The sequence below is a fragment of the Colobus angolensis genome, unplaced genomic scaffold (genome assembly GCF_000951035.1).
Source record: "Colobus angolensis palliatus isolate OR3802 unplaced genomic scaffold, Cang.pa_1.0 Scaffold96, whole genome shotgun sequence".
Taxonomy (NCBI): Eukaryota; Metazoa; Chordata; class Mammalia; order Primates; family Cercopithecidae; genus Colobus; species Colobus angolensis.
This window is the reverse complement of record NW_012123598.1, coordinates 3,474,122-3,484,591: the sequence shown is the minus strand read 5'-3', so window position 1 is coordinate 3,484,591 and position 10,470 is coordinate 3,474,122. Positions and strand designations below refer to the sequence as shown.

Genomic DNA, 10,470 nt, shown 5'->3' with positions numbered 1-10,470 from the left:
GACCCGGCGCCGCCGCCATGTTGGGTCTGAAGCGAAGGAGGAGCGGGTGGCAGTGGCCTGGGATCTGCTTCTCTGCGAGCGGCCAGGAGCGGCGGCGGCACCCTTGACGTCAGCAATCTTCAGCCTCAGTCCAAGGTGGAGATCCACTACGAGGGCATCCTCTACACCATGACACCGAACACTCCCCCGCAGCCCTCGCCAAAGTTCGATCCTTTGGTCCAGAAGACAGACCGCCAGGTGGTCCCATACCGCCACAAGAGGGAGTCTTTGAATCCATTGTATTCCGTGGGAGTGACGTGAAAGACCTCAGTTTGCGAGCCACCAAAACCCCGGTGTTCTTTGCCTCAAGACCCAGCTATCGTGCAGTTCTCACTAGGCTCATCGACTTCTTCACTCCGGTCGGTGGGTTCTTATGGGCCTTTCGGCAGGATGCCCACATCCAGCCAGTTCAGTCCAAGTTCCTTAGTGGGGCAGCAGTTTGGTGCTGTTGGTGTTGCTGGAAGCTCTTTGACCTCCTTTGAAACAGAAATATCAAACAGTGGTACCTTGCCCCAAAGTAGTGCGGTTGGTTCTCCCTTTACACAGGATACAAGATCTCTAAAAACACAATTATCTCAGGGTCGTTCAAGCGCTCAGTTCGACCTTTTGAGAAAAAGCCCAAACATGGAACAAGCAGTGCAGACCGCCTGGGCCTGCTTACCTGCTCCAGCACCTGTTGGGAGAAGGAGTCCTGTGTCAACCAGGCCTGTGCCATCTACCAGCCAAAAAGCAATAGAGAATCAGGAGCACAGGTGAGCTGAAGCACGTTCCAAGGCCAGAACAGAGGCAGAGGATGTCTTGGTTTCTGTGGTGGCAGAGGGCGTGGTGGTGGTGGCAGAGGTGGTACCTTGACCACGGTGGATTCACCGTGGTGGATTCAGAGCAGGTTCTGGGACTGGGAGTTTGCAGATTTTGAATATAGGAAAAACACAGCTTTTGGCTCCTAAAAGGTCTAAATTGATGGTACTGCTTTCTGAAAGAAAGACAACAAAGCTGCTGCATAGTCTACAAACAAATCTCTGAAAATAGGTGAATTTCTAGCTCTTCGTAGTCCTGGAAATTGATTTCAGTCTTTGAGAAGAATGAAGAAGTGAATTCGCTGTACGTTTGCCACCAGCACTGGGTTTTTGTTTTTTGTTTGTTTTTCCATTTAATTTCAGAGATAAAATGCAGTCAGTTTTTTGGGGAGGCAGGCTTATCTTAAGACATGAGGATTAACTATATTTGGAATAGCAGAAGATTGAGTAATTTCTTGTGTATAGTTAAACTAAAGCAGTAATTCAGTGGCACTTGTAAGTATTGTTTCATCACCGGAAGTTTTGTTTCTTTTTTTTTAAATTACTGAATTGTATGTGGTAATTGCAGGTTGTCCGCAGATAGGGCCGTGATACTGTGTTCTGAGCCAAGGAGGGTGTGTGTGTGTGTGTGTATCTTTCTTCTCCTTTCTTTTGGGGAATCTTGTCATATGAAGTAGCTTATTTCGTCAATTAATTAGGGTGCTGGATGGTAGAGAATTTTGTCAGTCAACTATGTACACAGGGTAAATACTGTTTCTTAGGCAAACGTAACTTTTTTATATAGTTGTAAAATTCCTTTATATTCCATTGCCAAAGAAACATTTAAAACTTTGTAAAGCTGTATACCAAGCAACTATTTTTTTTTAAAAAATAAACATTTTAAAGTTAGCAAAAAAAAAAAAAGAAGAAAAGGGAAAGGGCAAAGTGATCACTTTTGGCATAGGGTAACCCTTATTTTCTTCCCTGGTGGTAATATCCCACCAGGCAGATAATCTAACTCCAAATCACCTAAAAGTGCAGGCCCAGGATGTGCTTATCTTCCCAGTGGGTCACCTGGAAGGGTGGGGATGGGGGCTGTTGATGATGCGCTCCTTTCCGTTCCCAGCCCACGTGTTCTACCTCTGAAAAGACATAGCATTTTCATTTGCAGAGCCCATTATAGAAAAATAAATAAGAACAAAAATACTGGAAAAAAGAGACATAGCATCATTTAGTGTTCATTCATACGAATATGTATGTTGTCTACAGCTATCTATATCTCTGTTTTGTATCTATGTCTATTACACCATCAGAGAGCACCTAAAGTGCAGAGTCTCATCCACAAACCGTTTCTTGCAACTACTGTAAGAGGCCATTCTGATGCTCTGTCAGCCCCAGCAGCACCCAACCAGTACATGGCACACATCCTATCTCAGGTCATCCCCAGGATATCACGTGGCCCTGTTCTCATTGCCACACTGATTTCATGGGCATGTAGGTCCCTCGATCTGAGATTAAGTCATGAGATGCTCCATTTAACAGGTGGGAGACTCTGCTTCCTGGCGGAGGGCCGCAATGAGCTCAGAGGAACCCGTCTCAGCGCCAGCATCCATCCCGGTCAGGAGGATTTGCTGCCCCCTCCTGGTTGAATGCACATCATGTCGTCAAGCGGCCACCAGATGACTGGCTGGTCCACTCAAAGGCGAACACTCTGCTGGTCACAGGTGAGACTGTCAGCGACAGTGGTGGCTACTTGGTCCTTGGTGAGAGGGAGTCGCTGGTGTTGGTTCCATGCATGTCCTTTTATTCTTTGATTCTTTTTTAATTTTTTTTTTTGAGACGGAATTTCACTCTGTCGCCCAGGCTGGAGTGCAGTGGCGCGATCTTGGCTCACTGCAACCTCTGTCCCTGATTCTCCTGCCTCAGCCTCCTGAGTAGCTGGGATTACAGGCACCTTCCAGCACACCTGGCTAATTTTTGTATTTTCAGTAGGGACGGGATTTCGCCCATATTGGCCAGGCTGGTCTTGAACTCCTGACCTCAGGTAATCCGCCCACCTTGGCCTCCCAAAGTGCTGGGATTACAGGCGTGAGTCACTGTGCCTGGCAGCATGTCCTTTTTTTCTTGCTCCATGGCCGTGACACTCATGGGCCCTCCAGCATGCACTGGGACTGCTGAAACAGAGCCAGCTGAAGCTCACCGCATTAACCAAGTCATCAGCGGATCCTTAGGTCCCCTAACCCCAGCTGTGGGTGCTCCTGCTTGCTTCTCAGGAGAGGCTCCTGGTCGAGAGCAGACGTTTCTCCTGTCCTCCTCCAGCCTCAGTCTCGGGCAGTTTCTGTGTGCCTGGGCCTTGAGGGTGGGGCTGTCTCCATGTTTCTGTTCCCGCTCCTCGTGGCAGCTGCATTCTACTGGGTAGATTTGTTTGGTGGGGAGGGGTTTTCTGTCCCTATTCCAAATATGCATATCTCTAATGGTCTTTGTCTAGGATCACGGTCCAGGATTGTTCTCTGCACTCCTCCTAGGGTAGAGGGATTTTATGATCCACCTTCTTCCAGCCACAATGAGTCATTACCTGGGATCTGAGGTGGGCAGAATTATCTGAGCCTCTTCGAATGGCTTATGTCTTTTCCTCCATGTGAGAGAAGCACCTGGGTGGGAAATGAGATTTCAGGCCATGCACAGTGGAAGCTCTTTCTGTCTGACCACCAATGTGAGGTCTCCATCTTGCTCCCAATCAGTCTTGTGAATGCTCAGTTGAGACCCATGGGAAAGAACTTGTGGGTGAGTGCACAGTGCCCCTCTGTCTTAGGTCCCCAGGTGTGTCTCGATCTCTGGGGAAGCAGAAAACATTGGCTCCCCGCGTTCACTGTTAGCTGATGTCCCCCCCTCAGTGTGTACCGCAGCCTCCCACCCTTATGGGTTCTGTCTCCGTGGAACCAGTCATGATGCGCCCCCCTCCTTGGCATTCAGGTTACTCAGCTGCTCCTAGAGCTCAGGTTTCTGATGGTCTCAGGAGAAGCTTCCATGATGGAGCTGGACTGAGTTTTCCTCTCTGTTAGGGCTGTGGCGAAATTCTCCAGCTTCCCAAACCCTGGGCAGAGACCTGGATATAGATTAAGTATTTGTTTATTTATTTACTTATGGGATAGAATTCGCACCATTTTAAGGTGTAGAAATCAGTGTTGTCGGGCGCAGTCACCACCTCTGATTCCAGATCGTTTCCATGACCTGAGAAAGAAAGCCCCTGAGGCGTCGTCCAAATTCTCTCCGTCCCTCAGCGGAAGAATCAGGAACATACCTTCTGTTTCCGTGGATTTGCATACTCTGGATAGTTCACGTACAGGGAATCATGTACAATGTGTGTTGTTTTGTGGCATTTTTCACAACAGGTAAATAGGGAAAATGACCCCATTGTTTGGCAATTGGCGGATGCATAATCAAAATGTGACCTATCAAGGCGGGGCTCGGTGGCTCCCACCTGTAATCCCGGCACTTTGGGAGACTGAGGCAGGTGAATTGCAAGACAAACACGTCCCTTCCGCCTGTGAGCCTGTAAAACCAAAAGCAAGCTAGTTACTTCCTAGAGACAATAGGGGTACAGGTATTGGGTAAATACAGCTGTTCCAAATGGGATAATTTGGCCAAAACAAAGGGCCTACAGGGCCCACGCTAGCCCCAAATCCAGTGAGGAAGTCCAATCTTAAACGTCCAAAATGATCTCCTTTGACTCCATGTCTCACGTCATGCTGGGTCATGCTGATGCAGGAGGTGGGTTCCCGTGGTCTTGGGCATCAGGATCCCTAAAATCCCCATGTGTCCAACAGGCTGTCCCTTAGACATGGCTCCATGATTTAGTGTTTCGCAGGGCATGCAGCAGGCATGGGCTTCCCCCATAACAGGTGCAGTGGGTCACTCAGGACTGAGCACTCACAGGCAGAGTCATCGGCAGAGAGCTGCAGCATCTACAGGTCCCATCACCAGCCCCAAGACCCAGAGGGAAGCTGGCCTGAATGCCCCACTGTGTCTCTGCATCCCAGTGAGCCAGTGTCCAGGGGCCTCCCCTTCCTGGTTAGAAGGCACAGGTCAAATGAGCTTCCAGAGCTGCAGAACAGGGTCACGTTCTCTCCAAGCTTACTCACTAGGGGGCACAGCTGGGCTGAGAGGGAAAGTTTCTTGTAGACATCTGGAGAGAAAAGAGTTTTTGATTGTAGAGCACAAGACATGCTAACACTATGCACAGGGCAGGAACAAAGTATTTTTTTTTTCTTTGTATTGAGGAGTACTCTGCATGTCTGCTGGCGTCTGTCTTCATCTCAGTTTTATCTGTAGGACACTGACTGTATGTGTGTGTGTGTTTGTGTGTGTGTGTGTCTGTGTTGTATGTGTGTCTGCCTAGCTGGCTGCCAGTCATAGGCTTTGTTTTCCTTGACCGACTTTCTTTCTGCTCGTGTCTCTGTGCCTTACTGAGGAAGAAGTGCGTGAGGAAGCTTGTGAAGTTTGTTCATTGTGTGTGAAGATGATGATTATGTGTCCCTAGCAGCTATATGATTTGGGCTTCTTCTGGAACATGAAACTATTTACTTTCAGTTTCCTCAGAAAACACAGTGCTGGCCTTAGACTTCCTATCCTGAATCTCCAAAGTCTATTTCCTAAGCTAATGCATGGAAAAGTGCTAGAATCTCCATAGGATCTGCAACACCTCTATAGAATCTCCATGGGACCTCCACAGGACCTCCATAGGATCTCCACAGGACTTTCACAGGACCTCCACAGGTTCTCCTAGGACCTCCACAGGACCTCCACAGAATCTCAATAGGACCTCCATGGGACCTCCATAGGATCTCTATAGGACTTTCATAGGACTTCCGTAGGTTCTCCATAGGACCTCCACAGGACCTCCCTAGAATCTCAATAGGATTTCCACAGGACCTCCACAGAATCTCAACAGGACCTCCACAGTTCTCCATAGGACCTCCACAGTTCTCCGTAGGACCTCCACAGGACCTCCATAGGATCTCCATAAGACATCCACAGGACCGCCATAGGATCTCCATAAGACATCCACAGGACCTCCATAGGTTCTCCATAGGATCTTCACAGGGCCTCCATAGGACCTCCACGGGACCTCCCTGGGATCTTCATAGGATCTCCATAGGACCTCCATAGCATCTCCATAGGATCTTCACAGGACCTCCATAGGTTCTTCATAAGATCTCCATAGAGTTGCCACATGATCTGCCACCAGCCGGCATCCCCTCTGCCCTGAGATGCTGGAAATGACCACTTGGTGATAGTGGTTATGGATTTCCTACAAGAGGATGTGTGAAACCACGTTCCTGGCAACTTTGCAGAGTTCCAGTCTCAATTCAAATCCTCCAGGGGCCAGGCTGGAGTGGGTTTCTGGTGTGTCACTGTGTCTCATCACACAGAATGGGGGCTTCTGCAGTATTAATGGGAAACCTGCCCAGAGATAGAGGCAGGGATTGGAGTTATGCTGCCACAATCCATAAAGTGTTAAGCTGAGGAAACCGGCTAAGCTTGAACTATAGCGTTGGACAGGAGACAATGATAAGAAGCGCTCTGGGATAGAATGATGCGGATTTGTCCATCGTGTGTGAAGAGGAAGATGCTGAGGAAATGAAAGCTCTTCCATTCTGTGACTTGGTTGACAAGAGGAACCAACAGGGCCATCACAGGAGCAATGACCCCATGGGGGAAGGAGACGGAAGGAGGTGTGTTTAAGACAGTTAACTGAGTCAGGGAGAGAAGCAGAACCTCCCGGTACCTGGAAAGTGTGGTTTGTTCCTCCCAAACTTCCTCCTTCTGACTTCTTTATTTCTGTACGTAGCAGCACTTTCTCTTCATTTCTCCATCAAAGCCTCTGAGCTGTTTGAGTTCCTCATATATTCTGATGATCAAACCCTTGTTAGAGGAATAGGTAACGAATGTGTCTCCCTGCTTCTGTAGGTCATGACACTGTTGGTTGTTCCCTGAGCTCTGCAGAAGCTTTTTAGTTTGATATACCCATTTGTCTACTTCTGCATTTGTTTTCTATGCTTTTAAGGTTTTATTGATAGAACGTTTGCTTAGACCAATGTCTTGAAGCATTTCCTCTGTGCTTTCTTCTACAGTTTCATAGTTTCAGGTCTTACTTTAGGTCTTATTCCGTCTTGAGTAGATTTTGTATATCGTGAGAGACAGAGGTTGCATTTTGTTTCTCTGCATATGGATATCCAGTTATGCCAGAAGCATTTATTGAAAAGACTGTCCTTTCTCCAATATATGTTCTTGGCATGTTTGTTGATAATTAGTTGGCTGTCAATTTCTGGATTTATTTCTAGGTTCTTTGCTCTATTCCATGGTCTATGTGTTTGTTTTTAAGCCAGTGCCTTGCTGTTTTGGTTGCTACAGCTTTGTAGTGTATTTTGAAGTCAGGTAGTGTGATGTCTCCAGCTTTGTTCTTTTTTCTCTAAATTGTGTTGGCTATTTTGGGTATTTTATGGCTCTATATGAATTTTAGAATATTTAAATATTTTGGTGAAGAATGACACGGGTATGTTGACAGGAATTACAATGAATCTGTAGATTGCTCTGGGCACTACGGTCCTTTTAATAAATATTTATTATTTGAATGTATGAACAAAAGGTATCTTTCTAGTTTTTTCCTGTCTTTAATTTTTTTAATCAGAACTTTATAATTTTTTTATAGAGGTTTTTACCTTGTTGGATAAATTTATTAGCATGTCTTTTATTGTTTGTGGCTGTTAATAAATGGGATTTAATTCATGAATTCTTTTTCACCCAGTTCTTTTCTTCAGGGTCAAGCATCATGTAAGTTCTCATCTAGGAATGGAATCTGGAATGAGCAGCAGCTGCATGCAAATGCCTTTCTCTGATTTCCACTTCAGAGGAGTCCAGGAGGTGACTAGGCACATGGAGCATTGGTTCACATTTGGAACCAAGCCCTGTGAGATCCCTAAACCACCACCTAATTGGGTTGAACCTCATGTCTGAAATAACCCCAAGGCCATGTTAGTGTCCTTCATCCCAGTTCCGGTGGTTTCAACGTAATGAAATCAGAAAGTTATATGGCCAAAAAAAACGTCAATTGCTGCGGCCGGGCGCAGTGGCTCAAGCCTGTAATCCCAGCACTTTGGGAGGCTGAGACGGGCGGATCACGAGGTCAGGAGATCGAGACTATCCTGGCTAACATGGTGAAACCCCGTCTCTACTAAAAAATACAAAAAACTAGCTGGGCGAGGTGGCGGGCGCCTGTAGTCCCAGCTACTCGGGAGGCTGAGGCAGGAGAATGGCGTGAACCCGGGAGGCGGAGCTTGCAGTGAGCTGAGATCCGGCCACTGCACTCCAGCCCCGGCGACACAGCAAGACTCTGTCTCAAAAAAAAAAAAAAAAAAAAAAGTCAATTGCATGTCATGTAGTACTGCACAAGGTGTGTCCTCCTCTGAGGCCCATTCTTACCTGGGTAGTGGCTCATTGTCTGCCTGGACTCAGGTGAGGCTCATCAGGCAGGTTGGGGTCATGTTGTGAATGAACACAAAGTCAACCTGTGAGATCATTGCTCTGATAGATCAAGAGCCACCTTGTTTGCCATTTAGTGGCCAGTGCAGCCTGTGGCTTTCACCACCACACTTCAATCTCAGCTCCTTAAATGGCCTGACAAATAAAGATAGATAGGTACGAAAACAGAAATACGCCATTCCCCGGTTAAAATGCCTGTTATCTCTAAGACAAAAATTAACAGATGCTCTCAAGGATGTGGAGAGAAGAAACCCTTGTACCTTGGTGGGAACGTAAGTTGGTGCAGCCAATATGGAAACGGTATGAAGGTTCCTCAAGAAACTGAAAGTAGAACAACCACACCATCCAGTAATCGCGCAGTTGGGTATATTTCCAAAAGAAAGAAAATCAATATAGCAAAGAGGTGTGTGCATCGCCAGGTTTATTGCTGCAGTATTCACAATAGCCAAGATATGGAATCAACCTATGTCCATCAATGAATGAATGGATAAGGAACATGTGGTCTATACACACTATGAAATAATATTCACGCATAAAAAGAAGAAAATTGTACCATGTTCAGCAACATAGATGAATCTGGAAGACATTAGGTAAAGTGAAATAAGCCAGGTCCAGAAAGCGGAACATTGCATGTTCTCACACATGCGAGAGCTACAAAACTGGGCCTCGTGATGGCAGAGGGTAGAATGGTGGTCAACAGAGGGCTGGCAAGGGAGTGTGGAGGAGGGGGATGGAGAGAGGTTGGTGGATGGGTGCATAAATACAGGTGGAGAGGAGTAAGTTCCAAGGCCCGAGAGCTCAGTAGGGTGACCACAGTTAGCAACAAATTATTGTATATTCCACATGAGCTAGAAGTGAAGATTTGAAATGTTCTCAACACAGAAATTATAAATGTTTGCCAGGTGCAGTGGCTCACACCTGAAATCCCAGCACCTTGGGAGACCTAGGCAGGTGGATTGCCTAAGGTCAGTATTTCGAGACTAGCCTGGGCAACATGGTGAAACCCCATCTCCAATAAAAATACAAAAATTAGCCAGGCGTTTTGGTGCACACCTGTAATCCTAGCTACATGGGAGGCTGAGAGAGGAGAACCGCTTGAGCCTGGGAGGCATAGGTTGCAGTGAGCCAAGATCGTGCCCCTGCACTCCAGCCTGGGCGACAGTGAAAGACTTGGTCTGAAAAAAACAAATATGTATATATAAATGTTTGGGGTGATGGATGTCCTGAGAACCTTTATTGGATCATTACACATTGCATGCATGAATCAGATTACCACATGCTCCCAAGAAATACGTATGATTATTCTCTATCAAATCAAAAGTGTACTATTGACCAGTAATTTGAAGTGGATTGTGGGTCACCAAATGAAAGTCAGCGTTCCAGTGCCCGTGTCCGGCGGCCCTTGTGGTTTCCATGTTGAACAGAACCTCCCAGTATTTCCTGATGTGTAACCACTATTTTGGATTACATAGAGTTATCTACTTCCTTTATTTGTGGGGTCTATTTTGAGTTTGCCTCCCTACAAAATAAATGTTGCCTCCTTTTGAGCTTCATGTGCTGAAATAGCTGTGCACGGCTTCTTTTTATACTCTTGTTTCTTTACTCAACCTCATGATCGAAGGTTGGTTTGCATTACTCTTTGTAGATTTCGTCTGTGCCTTTGCATGTCCTCGTAGTATCCCATGGTGGAATTGAACCACTCTTGTTTTGTTTTAGATGTATATTTGGGCTTTATGGCTGGTGTCTAATATGAGCACCAGTCCTGTCCATGTTGTTGTGAATGGGACTTCACCATATGAACACATTTTCCTCTAGGTTGTGTACTTTATGTTCATAGCTGTGTGTCTCTTCTTTTTAGTTATGTACTTCTGATATTCTCCCCAAATTGATTGAAGTAATTTGCAGTCCTACCACGGATGTATTGGATTTCTAAGTCAGCCCTACTACCTATGACTTTGATGATGTCATTTTCGTCACGCGAAATGAAGACCTCAACATTGATCCCTATCTTCAGGAATGATCGGCAGACAGTTCAGAAAGCATAGGCTGTAGATTTTCTTCCAGAACGTCCTGGGATCATCAGATCTGTCCCTGAGGCTCCATGTCTCTGAAT

At 46.4% G+C, this 10,470-nt stretch overlaps 1 pseudogene; it reads left to right on the top strand.

Moving 5' to 3' along the window:
* LOC105504952 overlaps nucleotides 1–891 on the top strand; it is a 16,335-nt pseudogene extending 15,444 nt beyond the window's left edge.
* Nucleotides 892–10,470: the final 9,579 nt, after the last annotated feature.